The 22,151-nt window shown below is 40.3% G+C and overlaps 1 protein-coding gene and 1 long non-coding RNA gene across 2 annotated transcripts in view; both read right to left on the minus strand.

Moving 5' to 3' along the window:
• LOC117522767 (adhesion G protein-coupled receptor A3) overlaps positions 1 to 22,151 on the minus strand; it is a 1,389,271-nt gene that overhangs the window by 738,599 nt on the left and 628,521 nt on the right. The window lies entirely within an intron of this gene.
• On the minus strand, positions 5,787 to 19,464 carry LOC117522768. The gene is made up of 4 exons (XR_004564324.1): positions 19,380 to 19,464; positions 12,472 to 12,476; positions 9,989 to 9,992; positions 5,787 to 5,797 (listed from the first exon to the last, which is right to left on the minus strand). It is a non-coding gene; the product is annotated as an uncharacterized LOC117522768 (long non-coding RNA).

Consider the following 22,151-nt stretch of genomic DNA (forward strand, 5'->3'; position numbering starts at 1 on the left):
AAATAATAATAAATAAATAAATAAATGCTGATGATTTTATTACGTCCTTGGTGGACGTAATACGGTTATAAGCACTTTAGGGTTGGAGGGAAGATCATAGTGTGATGCTAATGCAAAGTAAGATAATCCTTTAGTAGTCCCATGATGGGAAATTTACAAAAGATTTCTTATATGGTTCTTGTTCACATATTTAGGAGGAGGTAATGGTCTAGTGGTTAAGTGTTGGGCTGGAGACCAGAGGATCCTTGGTTCAAATTCCAGCCTGACCGTAAAATCACTAAGGGCCCTTGGGGAAGGTCCTTAATCCCCTGTTTGCTCCCAGTGTGCAGTGGGCTTTAAGCATCTGATGCAGATGGAAAAGTGCTATATAAATGCAGTCCATTTACCATTTCTCTGACCAGGAATCGAACTGTGACCACAGCAGTGAGAGTGCCAAATCCTAACCACTAGACCTCCAAGGGAGCTAATCTTTTTGCGATCTAAACACATAATGTTGCTGATTTGGCTGCCGCTTTTTGCCTGATGATGCAACCGTAATTCTATATTGTTGCTGTACATCATCAGGGATACAGTATGCAGCCAGTTTTTGGCAGCAATCTTGTTTTCAATTTCATGTTGTATTTGAGTAATGTGGAGCACAAGAAAGATCTTTTCAAAGGTCAGTTTTGTGGGCACGGCTTGAAGAAGTGTAATACTGTTTCCACCTCATTTACCCATTCAGAATGAACACAGCTTGTTCTCCTGGGCAATTCACACTCACACACCTATGAGCAACACACATTCTGCAGTGGCTGTGCCTCTGGTACAGATGTGTGGTGAGGAAAAGTGCTGCACGTAACACCACTTTAATGTAATTATTGAAGAAAATGACAGCAACTTCAGCAGCCTATAAAATAACTAATCTATTCAACCTGTCACGACACCACTGCTCCAGGTTTTGTATTTCTTTTTCTGAGCCCTGCTGCTCATCAATAGAGCAGGTGACAAAGACATTATCAGATACTCTTAATCTGATCACTCTCATTGGCATATGACCACTTTCACCAAGAAACAGCATTAACTCACATATGAGGACACCAAGAACTGAATAAAAATGAACATTAATAAAATTTTGCTGTTACAGTCAAATCTGTATTAAAAAATACATTTCACAGTTCTGTGACTGCACAGTTAATAGGTGTAATGGAATACATTACGTACACATATATCCAGCTCACGGGGGAGCTGGAGCCTATCCCAGTGCACACTGGGCAAGGGGATGGGGTACAACCAGGGCAGGCCACCAGTCTATCACAGGGCACATATAGACAGTGGTGGGCACATTTCCGATAATCAGATAACAGATAATTATCGAAGATAATGTTTTCTTTATCGGATTATCTTTTTAGATAATTTAAAAACCATTATCAGACCAATTATCTTCTGATTAATCTTTGTCCGATAACTTTAAACCGATAACTCATTGGTTAAACGCTGAACAAAATAAAAAAGCTGAACAGTGACAAGCATTTTAAAATTAGTTTAGCACTCACCTGTTAAAGTTTTTGTAACAGACGCACAGCTATACCTTTGCAAACAAGAAGAGCAGCCGCTTGTCATAAAAACTCTCTTGAATATATTTCTCTGCATTTATAGAGTTGGTTTTATTTGCGTTTGTTAATTCACACGCATATTTTAAATGGTAGCAGACAGGGTATTACGTATCTGGAATTTTGTTTCAAGGCCTCTACTGCCATCTACTGGTCAGTAGGTTCACTAAGCGTTGTGGGAACCAGTAGACAGCAGTGTCTATTTATTTTGACCCCGGTGGTTATGTCAGAGATGATCAAATCAACTTTTGGCTTTGCAAATGGCTTTTTTTTGTGTGCTGCAATGAATGTATACATATACAAGTTTCACTTTTTTAATGGAATTACAACCTTATTTCTTTTTCAAATTCTCCCATTTTTGCATCCAGCCTTATTTCCTTTAGAAATTTCCTTGACAAAATATATCAGTCATTATGACGTCAGTTATGTGTTACACATATACGTGTGTGTATATATTTTCCAACTTATTCCCATTGATGAAACTTTCATTTTCTGCCTGAAAGCTTATTAGATGAGTGTGTATTCAGGGCTCCGTTTGTTTACAAAAATACACCACAACGTTACAGACCTTGAATCCAACAGCAGGATTGCTATTATCAACGATTTATGACACATACAAATTAACGCGCTTACACTTTATCATGATTTTCTCCGTTGGGAGATATAAGTGTCTTATCGTAGCGTTTGTGTGTATGTGCATTTTAACACCTCAGCGCACGAGCGACGTTACGATATTTTCAGAACGACAACATATCCAACATGCATCCAGCAGCATACACGTTGCTGTCATAGACAACTGCCTGTAAAGGTTTTTGGCAAGTTATAACTTTCTGAACAGCATAATTTGTAATGAAATCCGCTTCATTTATGCGGCTCTTTCAGCGCCATGTTTGTTTTTTCAGAGACAGCAGTAAGCTCCTCCTACCCCTCCAAATGGAGGGATTTGTAACCCTTCGCCTTCCCTCGGCCTCGCTCCAAAAAGAGAGACTCAGCCAGTGTTTAGCAGAGGCACTTTTACCCAGAATCCTTTGCGATCTGTCTGTTTGTTACAAAACCTCAGAATTAGTGCATTATTCAACATTAAAAGATATATGTTATATTTTAACTTTGTACAAATGACATAATTGACATTAATGGAGTTATTCTATCGGTATTAATGTTATTTATAATCAAAACCATAAGTCAGCATGACTTTATTTTTCAAGACCTGTGCCTGACCGGGGTGTCATAATTGATGGAGAGTTGGCTTTATGGCTGCTCTCGGGGTGCCTCTGTGCTGGTAGCGCTGTAGTAAACAACAGCTTCCAGCAGGGGCCAAATTTTGAAAGAAAAGTGTGGTCTCATTGTTGGGGTCTGTTGTTGTTTTAATATTATTATAATCTATTTTTTTTTTCTACTACTAGTTGTAGATGTGTCAGAGATAATATTGGAAATTATTGGTTATCTGTAACTTCTGATACATTTTTGGGTGGTTTATTGTTTTATCTTTATCAAAGATAACTTTTCAGTTATCTGATTATCTGTTATCAAAGTTAATTTTTTGTTTATCTGTGCCCACCACTGCATATACACATTCACATGCTTACTCACAGCTATGGTCAATTTAGAGACACCAATTCACTGAACCTGCATGTCTTTGGAAGTGGAGCTGGAGGGAACCAACACAAACAAATAGAATTTAATCATGTTAGTCCCATTGAGATTGAGATCTCTTTTGCAAAGGAGACCTGGACAATTATAAAGTTTCCAATTCATCTAACCTGCATGTCTTTAAATGTGAGGGGAAACCAGAGCACCCCGAGGAAACTCACACAAACATGGGGAGAACATGCAAGCTCCACACAGAAAGGCCACAGGTGGGAATCAGTGCCATGACCTTCTTGCTGTGCGCCAACAGTCCTAACCACTAAGTCACCATGCTCCCAAAACATGCAAAATTCACACAGAAAGGACCACATGTGAATCGAACTTAGGACCTTCTCGCTATGACGCAACAGTGCAACCACAAATGCTGTGTTCACATGCTGGAAGGAGAAGAAAAGTCAATTATTATTGCACAATTCTTGTCATCTGCAGCAGCAGACTGTAGGTAATGATGTGAAGGGTCGTCATTTTTAATGCTACCGACATGGAAAAAATTTACTTAATTGTAAGATACAGAGGTTTATCATTTTGCACAGCATTATAATTAGCCCTGGCTCGAAAGGCACTTTAAAAAGTTATTTGTTTCAGAGGTTATCATTTAATTCCTCTCTGTAGACACACACATTATTCACATTTACCTGATTAAAACAGTGACTATATATATACAAAAATATAAACGCAACACTTTTGGTTTTGCTCCATTTTGTATGAGATGAACTCAAAGATCTAAAACTTTTTCCAGGAGGCATGCTGAGGGAGTTTGGATCCCCAAAGAGGAGAACTCACGAGACATCAGTCAGTTTCGATCCATCTCACTGCTGAGCGTGGAAGGGAAGGTGTTTTTTAGCATCGTCTCACGAAGACTGACCGAGTTCCTCCTCAAGAACAGCTATATTGACCCATCAGTACAGAAGGGAGGGATCTCTGCTCCTGGCTGCTTGGAACACACTGGGGTCATCACGCAACTCATCAGAGAGGCCCATGAGAACAAAGGCGACCTAGCTGTGTTGTGGTTGGACCTGGCCAACGCCTACGGGTCCATACCACACAAGCTGGTTGAGCTCGCTCTCCACCTCCACCATGTTCCCAGTAAGATCAAGGACCTCATCCTGGATTATTACAATAACTTCAGGATGAGATTTACTTCTGGGTCAGAGACATCGGACTGGCATCGCATTGGGAAAGGGATAATTACAGGCTGCACCATCTCTGTTGTCCTCTTCTCCCTAGCCATGAACATGGTGGTCAAGTCAGCTGAGGTGGAATGCAGAGGGCCCCTGACCAAGTCAGGTGTACGACAGCCCCCCATCAGAGCCTATATGGATGACCTCACCGTAACAACCATGTCGGTCCCGGGGTGCAGGTGGATCCTGCAAGGGCTCGAAAAGCTCATCACCTGGGCAAGGATGAGCTTCAAGCCCTCCAAATCACGATCCATGGTGCTGAAGAAGGGGAAGGTGAGTGACAAGTTCCGCTTTTCCATCTCAGGAACTGTCATCCCAACCATCACGGAGCAACCCGTGAAGAGTTGGGGAAACTCTTCGACTCCACCCTGAAGGACTCAGCAGCCATCCAGAAGGCCAGCTTAGAACTTGGAACCTGGCTCACCAAGGTAGACAAGTCTGGCCTGTCTGGTAGGTTTAAAGCCTGGATCTACCAGCATTCAATCCTGCCCCGCATCCTGTGGCCCCTGTTGATTTATGCAGTCCCAATAACAGCAGTTGAGTCTCTAGAGAGGAAGATCAGTGGCTTTCTTCGAAAGTGGCTGGGACATCCTCGCAACCTTACCAGTGCTGCCCTGTACGGAACGAGTACCATCCTGCAGCTTCCTCTCAGTGGTCTCACAGAAGAGTTCATGGTGGCACACACCAGAGAAGTTCTACAGTACAGGGACTCAAAGGACTGCAAAATGTCAGCAGCCGGCATCGAGGTGAGGACAGGAAGGAAGTGGAAGGCATGGGAAGCAGTGGAGCTGGCAGAGTCATGCCTAAGACAGAAGGCATTGGTAGGCACTGTGGCAACAGGCAGAGCAGGCTTGGGTTACTTCCCGAAGATCCTCATCAGCCAGGCCCATGGGAAGGAAAGGCACCACCTGATCCAGGAGGAAGTCAGAGCGGGTGTGGAGGAAGAGCGGGTGAGCAGGGCAGTAGGACTATGGCAACAGGGAGCATGGACAAGGTGGGAGAGCGCACTACAGCGCAGGATCACCTGGACAAACATCTTGCAGCCAGATTTTCAGCTTCCTGGTGCAAGCTGTCTACGATGCTCTGCCAAGTCCAGCGAACCTCCATGTGTGGGGGAAAAGTGAGACACCTTCCTGCTCACTGTGCTCTGGTAGAGGCTCTTTAGAACACCTCCTCAGTGGCTGCCCAAAGGCTCTGGCAGATGGTCGCTATCGCTGGCGCCATGACCAGGTGCTTAAGGCAGTCGCTGAGAGCGTAGCCTCAGCCATCAGCTCCAGCAAGAACCATCATGCTCCAAAGAAGGCAATCTCCTTTGTTAAAGCTGGAGAAAAACCCAGAGCAAACCAACATGCGACATCAGGACTACCACACAGCAGCTGACTGGCAGTTGCAGGTTGACCTGGGTAGGCAGCTGAGGTTCCCCCAGCACATCGCAACAACATTCCTTCGCCCAGATATGATCATGACCTCTCAGTCTTCGAAACAGCTGATCATACTGGAGTTGACAGTGCCCTGGGAAGAAAACATCGAGGAGGCCAATGAGAGGAAGAGGGCTAAGTACCAGGAACTGGTGGAGGAGTGCAGGGAGGGAGGCTGGAAGACGGTCTACGAGCCCATAGAGGTAGGCTGCAGGGGATTTGCAGGGCGGTCTCTGTGCAAGGTCCTCAGCCGCCTGGGCATCGTAGGAGCGGCAAAGAAGAGGGCCATCAAGTCCGCAAGCGAAGCCGCCGAAAAGGCCACCAGGTGGCTTTGGATGAAGACGGCAGATCCGTGGGCTGCTACTGGGATGCAAGTCGGGGCTTGATCACCCCCGGCTGTGTCGCCTGGGTGAGGGTGTATGATGTTGCAAGACCCGAAACACCCAATGACCCCAGGATACATCACTGATGATGCGTCCCAGTGCCCATGAGGTGTATTTTGAATATGAATAATATACATGCCTATCTCGGCTTTCAGTGGCTTACCACTCGAGTGAGTATAAGAGAAATTATGGAGAGCTGGGCATGTCCCAACTTGTCCTCTGACACTCCAAAACGGAGGTGTTCTTTGTCTCGCTCCATCAGCAGCTCCGTCGTGACGAGCGAAGCCTCCGCGCGGCTTTCCATGACAAAATCTCTTGTTAAAAGTGAAATCTGCCGTAAAATGGCTGATGTCCAGCTCTTGTGATAACCAGAGAAATTGCACACGACGGTCCCGGATTGACACAGCCATCCGTTTAGAAATGAAATGGTGGTTTCTGCCTGTCGATCATGGCTTGGAGCGCAGAGCGCCGTGTGCCATTGTGGGCCGTCCTTAAAGCGTTAGTAACACTCAATCTCTGAGAAGCCCATAACATTTTCACCGAAAGCCATGTGAATTTTCCAAATGGTTTCCAGCTGCCTGTCTCTAACAGTTTCTGAAAAAATTCTAATGGAACAAAGCCCAAATCATTCCACCATTTCCTCGCAATGAAAAAACGAAGAGAGGAGTGGACCAGTGCTCACTCAAAGCCTGCCCACAGGCGAATGACGCAACCGACAGGCGTGAAAAAACTCACGCATGCGCACGAAGGTTCAGGCTTGGCTGACGTAAAAACATATGAATCAAATCCATATATTTTTTGCATAAAATAAAGAGGTCAGATACTTTTCTCACAGACCTCGTATATGATGAATTATTAACCTTGCTTGCTTGGTCTGGACGAGATTATCAGACCTCTGTGTTTTTCGCACAAACCTTGCTAACGCTCTGTCTGTACTTACACCTCAGTCTGATATTTTCCTGTACAAACCTCGCACTTGGTTAATAATCATTTAGTATAATGTTTCTTTGGAACCAAATTTGAAATCTAAATGGAACTAAATTGCACTCTAAATGCTATGCAACACAAATGGGATGAATAATCCATGCAATATATATATATATATATATATATATATATATATATATATATATATATATATATATATGAGGAATTATTAACCTTGCTTGCTTGGTCTGGACGAGATTATCAGACCTCTGTGTTTTCGCACAAACCTCGCTAACGCTCTGTCCGTACTTACACCTCAGTCTGATATTTTCTTGTACAGACTCGCACTTGGTTAATAATCATTTAGTATAATGTTTCGTTTGGCTGTTTCCATTTGTGCTCAGGGTCACCACAACAGTCTAGATGGATCATCAGTTGATTTTTTTATTTCTGTTAAACACTGATTCCCTGATGCAATTTTAGATGCACATGGAAGACAGGTAGCCTTAAAGTAAGGCTCTTCTGTTTGGGAGGCAAGCACACTTTGCATTGAATGCATTAATCTTTCAGCCTACTGTTCAGTTAAAAAATAAAAAATCCCACCACAGCACCCAATAAATTAACAAATCATGATAGAGAAGCTCCATGAGTAGCCAAATAATCTCATCACAGAGTGCAATATGTTAAGCTTTAATGTTTTATTACACCACTTTTTGGCAAGGTGTTGGCACAGCAGGTCCATATGCTGTGTTTTAGTCCAGTTGGACCCAGAATGACTCTAAATGGTGCTGGGTCTCTTCCAGATGGACACAGAGAGCAGATTATACAAACCAATCTGTCAGACACACTAGAACAGAGGAGAAAAGGCTTGTTGATGAGATTGTCAGGGTTTTATGAACTAGCCTGTCCCCCGTTAAAAAGTCTGAGTGCTGCTGCGTTTGTTCATAAATCACTGGTGCCAGATTGTTGCTAAAAATGTCAGTGAGGATGCCTCTCAGTCTCTCATACAAGCTCCCCATTCATATGATGAACTGGACATACTGTAAAAAAAAAAAAAAAAAAATGCATTTGGGGAGACTGACTGAGAAACAGTGACTCCAGGATTATACAACACAAAGCGTAGACCAAACAGCCAGGGTCCTCATTTGTCAAACTGTGCATAGAAAATGTTCTAAATGCTGTCATATGAGCAAAATTTAGGATGTGTCAAAGTACAATAAAATCTGGATTTGTAAGCACATTAGTAAATATCCAACCAGTCTCATGTGTTTTGTGTTATGTTTTGTTTTGGTTTTTTGTGTTGCTCCGTTACGAAATGAGTGACATTTTCTTTTTTAACTTGTGATTTCTACCCCCTACCAATTCCCCTACGACAGTGGTGGGCACAGTCTAACCAAAACGTTAGCTTCGATAACAGAATAATCAGTAACTAAAGTTATCTTTTATAAAGCTAAACCGATTAAACCACCCAAAAAATTATTGAAGCTCCAGCTAACCGATAACTTCCAGTATTGCTTCCAGTACACTTGCAACTACGAACAAGCTGATTTCGAGTTTTAACTCCACGACGCATCTGGTAGCATCAAAGGACCACAGACCCAAACAATGAGTCAGCACTTCTGTCTTGACACTCTGCTCAGACAGTAATTGACATAAAACAGGACTCTAAATAGCAAACAAGAATCGATTGCAATGTTTCCAATTGAAAATAATGGAGACAAAACCTGGGTTTCTTCTGGCATTTTTACATAAAACAAACACAATAACGTCTATAACCCAGAGAATATATCCACGAGAGTTTTAGGCACAATATACAAAGGATTTAATGCTGTTGTCCGTGTGTGGCCTGATCAGAGCATCTCAAATGCATTTCTTCTGTCATGAATCACCCTGTTCAGAGTGCCGCTCTCATTGGACCAACATCTCTGCTATTATGGAATTGTGGGATAGCTCGCGCCCACAGACTGAGCTCGCCAGACTACTTTCGCACCCTGCTCAGCGTGCCGCTCTTGTTGGAGCGACAACACACAGAATGTGTCTCTTCCCAGACAGATCTCTTTCAATGCAGCTTCTTGTTTCGACTTTAACACGAAGCTAACACCCAAGTCTTTCATCGCCAACTGTAAATGGTAATCAAAACATTCCAATCACATCTTTCTGGACCTCTCCGCATCAAACTCCATCGTGTCAATGTTTACAATGTGCTTGAGTGATAACAGGTGAAGTGCTCATAAACTTTAAGATTCTTAATATTTATTACGGCCACTCTTAAAACTTCAGTCATCTTAATAATTTTATTACTGATAAATTTTATATTAATGTAGATGCGATGTACTCATTATGAATTATCTGAGAACTGCTTTTTGTGCAGGAATTCAATAAGCGCATCGGCCGCGAGCGCCTACTAACACAGAATCCCCAGAAACTAGAAAGTTGTTCGGCCATAACGAGAGTGTCCACTTTTAGCTTGCCATAAGCTAAGCTAGTGGTACTCAAGAGTGGTCATGAATGTGCTGACATTACCCATAACGCAACTGGAGACAGCATGTCCACACTAAAATCTTCAAATTAGTGGAATACTTAAAACTAAACATATATCTGATATTTTCACTTTATAAAACTTCAGACATGATGTTAATTTAAATAACTTGTCAGAATTAGCTTGATTAAAATTTTAACGAAAAGTTAAAAGTTAAAACTGTATGCCTCAGGATGACTTGGGTGATATTGCCAGCGTATCAGTATGGGGTGTGATTTTTCTTTTCTATGCCCCAGTTTTGCTTTGCTTGTAGAGGATAGAGCATTTTATTTCTGTAAACAGCTCTCTTCTGTTTGCAGAGGACAGAACTGCACATCTACAACAAAACATTTAACAGGTAGGTACTCAACTGATTTTAACTTAATACATGTTTGTAACTATAAAGCTTTGTTCATCATGCCTCCAAAAATATGTTAGCAATCTAAATATTATGGGACCAAAACTTATCAGAAGATAACTGGCCAATGACGGTTTTCAAAGTTATTGGAAAAGCTAATCTGATAATGAAAACCTTATCTTTGATAATTCGCGGTTAGCGGATTAGCAGAACTGTGCCCACCACTGCCTAATGGTAACCCTGACCATAATCTAACTCTATCCCTTCCCCTAAGCATAACCCCCCACTGACTCCCCCCCCCCCACACACACACACACATTACCCTGCATTTTGTGCTACTGTCATGAAATGAATTTGTGCTCCCATCACGACAATGTGGCACTTTCCATGATGCATCATGAATCATTTATATATATATATATATATATATATGACCCCAAGCACATTAGTAAACAATACCTTTTTGGAATCCTTATGATCAGGCAAGTAATGTGGAATATTTTCAATATGATTGGAGCATCTTTTAATTTTGACCTCTGTGTAGTTCTTGTATGACCCCTACCTGACAACCGATTGAAAACTGTGGCCAATTTTTTTTTTTTTTTCAAAAGAGGAGTGTCTAAGGAGTATTTTTGCAGATTTTGATGCTTTATCACCATTTGCATGATTGTGTCACTTATCTGCTGCACTATATGAAATTTGAGCAGCAAAAATAACATGGAACCAATGTTAATACAGAATGCTAGATGAAATGTTTATGCACCTATTACTTCTACAGAAGTATTTTCTTTTACTGTTGTTTATGCACCAATGCCACCACATCAAATTCCTTGTACAGTAGTGTTCAGAATAATAGTAGTGCTATGTGACTAAAAAGATTAATCCAGGTTTTGAGTATATTTCTTATTGTTACATCGGAGGAAACAAGGTACCAGTAGATTCGGTAGATTCTCACAAATCCAACAAGACCAAGCATTCATGATATGCACACTCTTAAGGCTATGAAATTGGGCTAGTAGTAAAAAAAGTAGAAAACGGGGTGTTCACAATATAGTAGTGTGGCATTCAGTCCAGTGAGTTCATCAATTTTGTGGAAACAACAGGTTGTGAATCAGGTGTCCCCTATTTAAGGATGAAGCCAGCACCTGTTGAACATGCTTTTCTCTTTGAATGCCTGAGGAAAATGGGACGTTCAAGACAGTGTTCAGAAGAACAGCGTAGTTTGATTAAAAAGTTGATTGGAGAGGGGAAAACCTATACGCAGGTGCAAAAAATTATAGGCTGTTCATCTACAATGATCTCCAATTCTTTTTGGGTCCAAGGGCCACAGACAGTTTGTGAGACGACCCCCAAACTCTGAATTCAAGCCACAGTTCACAGGGAAGACAGTGAAGCATGGTGGTGCAAACATCATGATATGGGCATGTTTCTCCTACTATGGTGTTGGGCCTATATATTGCATACCAGGTATCATGGATCAGTTTGGATATGTCAAAATGCTTGAAGAGGTCATGTTGCCTTATGCTGAAGAGGACATGCCCTTGAAATGGGTGTTTCAACAAGACAATGACCCCAAGCACACTAGTAAACGAGCAAAATCTTGGTCCAAACCAACAAAATGAATGCCTCGCAGATGTGAAGAAATCATGAAAAACTGTGGTTATACAACTAAATACTAGTTTAGTGATTCACAGGATTGCTAAAAAAGCAGTTTGAACATAACAGTTTTGAGTTTGTAGCGTCAACAGCAGATGCTACTATTTTTTTATTTTTTTTTTACTAATAGCCCAATTTCATAGCCTTAAGAGTGTGCATATCATGAATGCTTGGTCTTGTTGGATTTGTGAGAATCTACTGAATCTACTGGTACCTTGTTTCTGATGTAACAATAGAAATATACTCAAAACCTGGATTAATCTTTTTAGTCACATAGCACTACTATTATTCTGAACACCCCTGTATGTGAGAACTTACTTGGCAATCAATTCAATTCTGAAAATTATTTTCTACATGTGTTCCATACGAAGATTGAGATGCTTCTTGATGGTCAAAAGCTGCTGTTTAGTTCACATAGGTGCGATTTGTAGGTTTGTCACCAAAGAGGCCACACATCTGTTTAAAACTCAACATACTTACTAATTTGGACTAATTAATTTCAAATAAAGAAACACGTTTTGCAGATGAAAGTGAATGCTCTTGCAGTTTCTCTGTTGTGTGACTAGATGCTGTGTACACACATGGTCAGAGCTATGGCTATATTTATAAGTAGACGTCCAAGTAGATGAATTCCATACTTTGCGTAGAAAGGTTCATGCACATGATTTAGCACAAATCTGTGCATTTCAACCGTTGATAAATGAGGCCCCTGCAGTCAAAAGATAAATTTCACCTGCTTTATAGTTGACAGTGACATTGTTCAACCATGTGAGGCTGATTACCAGAGTTAACACAAAAACTTTTCTGGCTGCCAATTCTAAAACAAATAAATAAACCATGTTTTAGAAGTTAATCATTGATTTTATTTTGTTTTGACTGTTCATCCCACTAGGAATTTCTTGCGGCGTTGTCCTATGACTGTTTGTGTGGTTATAGTAACGCCTCTGCTCGATGACAAGCTGTGGCACTGAGTGTCAATTGCAGCCTTCACAGTGTGCTGTTAAAGTGAGCAGTGTGGAACAGGCTGACTGATGAGTCATCAGGGAGCCACAATGTGTTTGTGTGTGTGTTATTGTGTGTGAGCATGTTTATTTCACATAAAATTCACTCTGTGAGCACACACTTTGCCTTCCTGTTCTGAGCAAGATGATGAAAGATGGTGACACCGCAGGCATTTAGTCTCCATTCAAAATTACTCACCATATTAAATTTACTGGATGAGTGCCTATATTTGATATCTGGTACGACAATGAAAAAGTTATGTGGCACTCTAACAAAGAATGAATAAGTAATAAAAAAAAAAATCACGTTTTTCTTCTTGTACTCCAACTTGTCGCTTGCGGTGGGAACCTGTTGTCAAATGGAAAATTGTGGGACCTGTCAATGTTGAATGGTGTGAGGTTCATTTAGTGTGCTTTCCTTTTTAATCTGGATTCAGGATATTTGTTGAAATGGAGGCAAAATTCTAATTAAATATGCACATTTGCCTATGCTTGAAAACTGCTATTAAAATGACCACGGGAGTTCCAGTATAGCTAACTTATTGACAAAGCATCATTTTTATCCAAAACCAAGTCATCTTTATATATATTTTATATATATAATTAAAATGTTCTATATATATTTTATAAATTTATAATTTTTTGTTTAATTTTTTTAATTAATTTTATAAATTAAATTTTCTATATATAATTAAACTAAAAAAAAATAAAAATTGTATATATATATATATATATATATATATATACAGACAATGAACAAAAAAACACACAGTTGCTTTGGCTCCAATTTTTCATGAGCTGAATTCAAAGATCTAAAATGTTTTCAGAGGCATGCAGTGCAGGTTTCAGTCAAGGCCTTCAGTCGACATCAGTCAACTATAATCTATGTAAACAAAATGCACATTGTACAGGACAACACAACGGCCATGCTTCACACCATACCACAGGCATCCAACAATATGCAAATAATTAAAATATGCCAAGTAAAGCAACAGTGCATCCAAATGCATACATCAATCAATTATTAATCAATATATCAATGAGCAATTTGCTAAAATATGAGTCACTTTGCAAATAATTGAACAGCCACTAATGCAATGAAGCAAGTCTTTTCCATGCGCCCCAGTTAAGCTCAACATCAATCAATACGGTCAAACAACACATGTAAACAATTAAAAGAAAAAAAAAATGTTCATTATAGCCCATATGAGAAGGCATTGAAAAGTAACACTCCATTTCCATTACTTGGAAATAAAATCCATCCCTTTTTTTTTTTTTTTTTTTTTTTTTTTTTTTACAAGGCATTCAGTAATAGCATTGTGCAGGTGTCCTTGCTGCTTCTTCTCAACTGACAGAGATGCCAAAGAAGAGAGTTTTCTTCTCCAGTTGTGTTCCTTGTGTATGTTTTTTTTATCCTTGCTTGCCTCTACTGGTGGTTGGCTCTCACTGCGGTATTGTATCACTTCCTGTTCCGGAGCACAGCGGTGTTTTCTGTATCTGTTAGCTGTTTAATCTGCGCAGTTAGATTGATCTAGTTATCTAGATTACGATTTGTTTCCCAGTGTATCTTTACGTGCCTTAACTAAAGCACTCCTTCTGCTGAATCACCTCTAATTATTTACACATTATTCACTTTGCGTGTTTTTAGGAATCCGCTAGCTTAGCGTAGCTACTAGCTCTTAGCCGGTTTAGCATGGCGGCTTCTCCTGTCTCTCCCGCACTTTTCTGCTCTGGGTGTGAAATGTTTAGTTATTCCTCGGCCTCCTTTAGCAGTAACAGTACTTGTAATAAGTGTAGCTTATTCGTAGCTTTGGAGGCCAGGCTGGGCGAATTGGAGACTCGGCTCCGCACCGTGGAAAATTCTACAGCTAGCCAGGCCCCTGTAGTCGGTGCGGACCAAGGTAGCTTAGCCGCCGTTAGTTCCCCCCTGGCAGATCCCGAGCAACCCGGGAAAGCAGGCTGACTGGGTGACTGTGAGGAGGAAGCGTAGCCCTAAACAGAAGCCCCGTGTACACCGCCAACCCGTTCACATTTCTAACCGTTTTTCCCCACGTGACGACACACCCGCTGAGGATCAAACTCTGGTTATTGGCGACTCTGTTTTGAGAAATGTGAAGTTAGCGACACCAGCAACCATAGTCAATTGTCTTCCGGGGGCCAGAGCAGACGACATTGAAGGAAATTTGAAACTGCTGGCTAAGGCTAAGCGTAAATTTGGTAAGATTGTAATTCACGTCGGCAGTAATGACACCCGGTTACGCCAATCGGAGGTCACTAAAATTAACATTAAATCGGTGTGTAACTTTGCAAAAACGTCGGACTCTGTAGTTTTCTCTGGGCCCCTCCCCAATCAGACCGGGAGTGACATGTTTAGCCGCATGTTCTCCTTGAATTGCTGGCTGTCTGAGTGGTGTCCAAAAAATGAGGTGGGCTTCATAGATAATTGGCAAAGCTTCTGGGGAAAACCTGGTCTTGTTAGGAGAGACGGCATCCATCCCACTTGGATGGAGCAGCTCTCATTTCTAGAAATCTGGCCAATTTTCTTAAATCCTCCAAACCGTGACTATCCAGGGTTGGGACCAGGAAGCAGAGTTGTAGTCTTACACACCTCTCTGCAGCTTCTCTCCCCCTGCCATCCCCTCATTACCCCATCCCGTAGAGACGGTGCCTGCTCCCAGACCACCAATAACCAGCAAAAATCTATTTAAGCATAAAAATTCAAAAAAGAAAAAATAATATAGCACCTTCAACTGCACCACAGACTAAAACAGTTAAATGTGGTCTATTAAACATTAGGTCTCTCTCTTCTAAGTCCCTGTTGGTAAATGATATAATAATTGATCAACATATTGATTTATTCTGCCTTACAGAAACCTGGTTACAGCAGGATGAATATGTTAGTTTAAATGAGTCAACACCCCCGAGTCACACTAACTGTCAGAATGCTCGTAGCACGGGCCGGGGTGGAGGATTAGCAGCAATCTTCCATTCCAGCTTATTAATTAATCAAAAACCCAGACAGAGCTTTAATTCATTTGAAAGCTTGTCTCTTAGTCTTGTCCATCCAAATTGGAAGTCCCAAAAACCAGTTTTATTTGTTATTATCTATCGTCCACCTGGTCGTTACTGTGAGTTTCTCTGTGAATTTTCAGACCTTTTGTCTGACTTAGTGCTTAGCTCAGATAAGATAATTATAGTGGGCAATTTTAACATCCACACAGATGCTGAGAATGACAGCCTCAACACTGCATTTAATCTATTATTAGACTCTATTGGCTTTGCTCAAAAAGTAAATGAGTCCACCCACCACTTTAATCATATCTTAGATCTTGTTCTGACTTATGGTATGGAAATAGAAGACTTAACAGTATTCCCTGAAAACTCCCTTCTGTCTGATCATTTCTTAATAACATTTACATTTACTCTGATGGACTACCCAGCAGTGGGGAATAAGTTTCATTACACTAGAAGTCTTTCAGAAAGCACTGTAACTAGGTTTAAGGATATGATTCCTTCTTTATGTTCTCTAATGCCATATACCAACACAGTGCAGAGTAGCTACCTAAACTCTGTAAGTGAGATAGAGTATCTCGTCAATAGTTTTACATCCTCATTGAAGACAACTTTGGATGCAGTAGCTCCTCTGAAAAAGAGAGCTTTAAATCAGAAGTGTCTGACTCCGTGGTATAACTCACAAACTCGTAGCTTAAAGCAGATAACCCGTAAGTTGGAGAGGAAATGGCGTCTCACTAATTTAGAAGATCTTCACTTAGCCTGGAAAAAGAGTCTGTTGCTCTATAAAAAAGCCCTCCGTAAAGCTAGGACATCTTTCTACTCATCACTAATTGAAGAAAATAAGAACAACCCCAGGTTTCTTTTCAGCACTTTAGCCAGGCTGACAAAGAGTCAGAGCTGTATTGAGCTGAGTATTCCATTAACTTTAACTAGTAATGACTTCATGACTTTCTTTGCTAACAAAATTTTAACTATTAGAGAAAAAATTACTCATAACCATCCCAAAGACGTATCGTTATCTTGGCTGCTTTCAGTGATGCCGGTATTTGGTTAGACTCTTTCTCTCCGATTGTTCTGTCTGAGTTATTTTCCTTAGTTACTTCATCCAAACCATCAACATGTTTATTAGACCCCATTCCTACCAGACTGCTCAAGGAAGCCCTACCATTATTTAATGCTTCAATCTTAAATATGATCAATCTATCTTTGTTAGTTGGCTATGTACCACAGGCTTTTAAGGTGGCAGTAATTAAACCATTACTTAAAAAGCCATCACTTGACCCAGCTATCTTAGCTAATTATAGGCCAATCTCCAACCTTCCTTTTCTCTCAAAAATTCTTGAAAGGGTAGTTGTAAAACAGCTAACTGATCATCTGCAGAGGAATGGTCTATTTGAAGAGTTTCAGTCAGGTTTTAGAATTCATCATAGTACAGAAACAGCATTAGTGAAGGTTACAAATGATCTTCTTATGGCCTTGGACAGTGGACTCATCTCTGTGCATGTTCTGTTAGACCTCAGTGCTGCTTTTGATACTGTTGACCATAAAATTTTATTACAGAGATTAGAGCATGCCATAGGTATTAAAGGCACTGCGCTGCGGTGGTTTGAATCATATTTGTCTAATAGATTACAATTTGTTCATGTAAATGGGGAATCTTCTTCACAGACTAAAGTTAATTATGGAGTTCCACAAGGTTCTGTGCTAGGACCAATTTTATTCACTTTATACATGCTTCCCTTAGGCAGTATTATTAGACGGTATTGCTTAAATTTTCATTGTTACGCAGATGATACCCAGCTTTATCTATTCATGAAGCCAGAGGACACACACCAATTAGCTAAACTGCAGGATTGTCTTACAGACATAAAGACATGGATGACCTCTAATTTCCTGCTTTTAAACTCAGATAAAACTGAAGTTATTGTACTTGGCCCCACAAATCTTAGAAACATGGTGTCTAACCAGATCCTTACTGTGGATGGCATTACCCTGACCTCTAGTAATACTGTGAGAAATCTTGGAGTCATTTTTGATCAGGATATGTCATTCAAAGCGCATATTAAACAAATATGTAGGACTGCTTTTTTGCATTTACGCAATATCTCTAAAATCAGAAAGGTCTTGTCTCAGAGTGATGCTGAAAAACTAATTCATGCATTTATTTCCTCTAGGCTGGACTATTGTAATTCATTATTATCAGGTTGTCCTAAAAGTTCCCTAAAAAGCCTTCAGTTAATTCAAAATGCTGCAGCTAGAGTACTGACGGGGACTAGAAGGAGAGAGCATATCTCACCCATATTGGCCTCTCTTCATTGGCTTCCTGTTAATTCTAGAATAGAATTTAAAATTCTTCTTCTTACTTATAAGGTTTTGAATAATCAGGTCCCATCTTATCTTAGGGACTTTGTAGTACCATATCACCCCAATAGAGCGCTTCGCTCTCAGACTGCAGGCTTACTTGTAGTTCCTAGGGTTTGTAAGAGTAGAATGGGAGGCAGAGCCTTCAGCTTTCAGGCTCCTCTCCTGTGGAACCAGCTCCCAATTCAGATCAGGGAGACAGACACCCTCTCTACTTTTAAGATTAGGCTTAAAACTTTCCTTTTTGCTAAAGCTTATAGTTAGGGCTGGATCAGGTGACCCTGAACCATCCCTTAGTTATGCTGCTATAGACGTAGACTGCTGGGGGGTTCCCATGATGCACTGTTTCTTTCTCTTTTTGCTCTGTATGCACCACTCTGCATTTAATCATTAGTGATCGATCTCTGCTCCCCTCCACAGCATGTCTTTTTCCTGGTTCTCTCCCCTCAGCCCCAACCGGTCCCAGCAGAAGACTGCCCCTCCCTGAACCTGGTTCTGCTGGAGGTTTCTTCCTGTTAAAAGGGAGTTTTTCCTTCCCACTGTAGCCAAGTGCTTGCTCACAGGGGGTCGTTTTGACCGTTGGGGTTTTACATAATTATTGTATGGCCTTGCCTTACAATATAAAGCACCTTGGGGCAACTGTTTGTTGTGATTTGGCGCTATATAAAAAAATTGATTGAATTGATTGATTGAATTAATTTATGAAGCACGAGGGGGATTTTTTTCTGTTGTATGCTACCATCTAGTGGAGGTATTGGTGTATGAGTTATTCAGCTAACAACTAATTGACAGGATCGCCTTGCTTAATGTATGGGTCACCTTAATCACTATCAGAAAAAAAAAAAAAAAAATTGTCCCACCTGATAATTTTTTTAGGAGCTCCCACTGTTTGCCAAGGTTCAAGAGCTATTTTGTACTGTTAAAAAAAAGAGGGCACCCCTACTTTTATCTCAATCCCTCCCATAATATAATGGTATTGGAAAATGGTTACTACATTATACAACATATCAATTAAATCTCCAGTATATATCCTCTTTTCACAAAATGGAGTTTATTATTTATTCTGTGAGCAAACCAAAAAACTAAATGAGCATTGTCATTGCATGGTTCAGTTTTTAAACTGCATTTCCAAAGATGACAAAACTGGAAAGTATGTATCCATATTGTCATTTGAGCTCATAAAAATGTCCATTTGTTGGTTTACATGATGTGTTTTTTGTGCTGTATTTATTATCTTTTTATGTCTATTTTATGATATTTTTTACAATGGAGGCCACTTTGAAATGTTCTGACAAAACTCAAATATTAAGTGATTTCACATTAACACAACAACAAGAGCAATTAGATATTTCTGATGTCCACCAATCCAGATCCGGATCACCTCCCAAATTCAGTGGAGTCTTCCATGCCCTAATACAGTATCTATCTATGGTGCAAATTAACCATAACCCCTCAAAGTATATAAAGTGAAATATTGATCCAGAATCTGGATCTGGATCACAACCAAAATTTAAAGGAGACTTCCATGGCCTAATATGTATCTGTGGTGAAACTTTGGTCAAAATAAATAAATAATAAATAAATAAATAAATGCTGATGATTTTATTACGTCCTTGGTGGACGTAATACGGTTATAAGCACTTTAGGGTTGGAGGGAAGATCATAGTGTGATGCTAATGCAAAGTAAGATAATCCTTTAGTAGTCCCATGATGGGAAATTTACAAAAGATTTCTTATATGGTTCTTGTTCACATATTTAGGAGGAGGTAATGGTCTAGTGGTTAAGTGTTGGGCTGGAGACCAGAGGATCCTTGGTTCAAATTCCAGCCTGACCGTAAAATCACTAAGGGCCCTTGGGGAAGGTCCTTAATCCCCTGTTTGCTCCCAGTGTGCAGTGGGCTTTAAGCATCTGATGCAGATGGAAAAGTGCTATATAAATGCAGTCCATTTACCATTTCTCTGACCAGGAATCGAACTGTGACCACAGCAGTGAGAGTGCCAAATCCTAACCACTAGACCTCCAAGGGAGCTAATCTTTTTGCGATCTAAACACATAATGTTGCTGATTTGGCTGCCGCTTTTGCCTGATGATGCAACCGTAATTCTATATTGTTGCTGTACATCATCAGGGATACAGTATGCAGCCAGTTTTTGGCAGCAATCTTGTTTTCAATTTCATGTTGTATTTGAGTAATGTGGAGCACAAGAAAGATCTTTTCAAAGGTCAGTTTGTGGGCACGGCTTGAAGAAGTGTAATACTGTTTCCACCTCATTTACCATTCAGAATGAACACAGCTTGTTCTCCCTGGGCAATTCACACTCACACCTATGAGCAACACACATTCTGCAGTGGCTGTGCCTCTGGTACAGATGTGTGGTGAGGAAAAGTGCTGCACGTAACACCACTTTAATGTAATTATTGAAGAAAATGACAGCAACTTCAGCAGCCTATAAAATAACTAATCTATTCAACCTGTCACGACACCACTGCTCCAGGTTTGTATTTCTTTTTCTGAGCCCTGCTGCTCCATCAATAGAGCAGGTGACAAAGACATTATCAGATACTCTTAATCTGATCACTCTCATTGGCATATGACCACTTTCACCAAGAAACAGCATTAACTCACATATGAGACACCAAGAAACTGAATAAAAATGAACATTAATAAAATTTTGCTGTTACAGTCAAATCTGTATTAAAAAATACATTTCACAGTTCTGTGACTGCACAGTTAATAGGTGTAATGGAATACATATACGTACACATATATCCAGCTCACGGGGGAGCTGGAGCCTATCCCAGTGCACACTGGGCAAGGGGATGGGGTACAACCAGGGCAGGCCACCAGTCTATCACAGGGCACATATAGACAGTGGTGGGCACATTTCCGATAATCAGATAACAGATAATTATCGAAGATAATGTTTTCTTTATCGGATTATCTTTTTAGATAACTTTAAAAACCATTATCAGACCAATTATCTTCTGATTAATCTTTGTCCGATAACTTTAAACCGATAACTATTGGTTTAAACCGATGAACAAAATAAAAAAAGCTGAACAGTGACAAGCATTTTTAAAATTAGTTTAGCACTCACCTGTTAAAAGTTTTGTAACAGACGCACAGCTATAACCTTTGCAAACAGAAGAGAGCCGCTTGTATAAAAAACTCTCTTGAATATATTCTCTGCATTTATAGATGTTGGTTTTATTTGCGTTTGTTAAATTCCACGCATTTTAAATGTAGCAGACAGGGATTACTGTATCTGGAATTTTGTTTTCAAGGCCTCTACTGCCATCTACTGGTCAGTAGTGTTCACTAAGCGTGTGGGAACCAGTAGACAGCAGTGTTCTATTTATTTTGACCCCGGTTATGTCAGATGATTGTCAAATCAACTTTTTGGCTTTGCAAATGGCTTTTTTTTGTGTGTGCAATGAATGTATACATTATACAAGTTTCACTTTTTTAATGGAATTACAACCTTATTTCTTTTTCAAATTCTCCCATTTTTTGCATCCAGCCTTATTTCCTTTAGAAATTTCCTTGACAAATAATATCAGTCTATTATGACGTCAGGTTATGTGTTACACATATACGTGTGTGTATATATTTTCCAACTTATTCCCATTGATGAAACTTTTCATTTTCTGCCTGAAAGCTTATTAGATGAGTGTGTATTCAGGGCTCCGTTTGTTTACAAAATACACACACACGTTACAGACCTTGAAATCCAACAGCAGGGATTGCTATTATCCAAAGATTTATGAACATACAAATTAACGCGCTTACACTTTATCATGATTTTCTCCGTTGGGAGATATAAGTGTCTTATCGTAGCGTTTGTGTGTATGTGCATTTTAACACCTCAGCGCACGAGCGACGTTACGATATTCTTCAGAACGACAACATATCCAACATGCATCCAGCAGCATACACGTTGCTGTCATAGACAACTGCCTGTAAAGGTTTTTGGCAAGTTATAACTTTCTGAACAGCATAATTTGTAATGAAATCCGCTTCATTTATGCGGCTCTTTCGGCGCCATGTTTGTTTTTTCAGAGACAGCAGTAAGCTCCTCCTACCCCTCCAAATGGA

The sequence above is a fragment of the Thalassophryne amazonica genome, chromosome 13 (assembly GCF_902500255.1).
Source record: "Thalassophryne amazonica chromosome 13, fThaAma1.1, whole genome shotgun sequence".
NCBI classification, from domain to species: Eukaryota; Metazoa; Chordata; class Actinopteri; order Batrachoidiformes; family Batrachoididae; genus Thalassophryne; species Thalassophryne amazonica.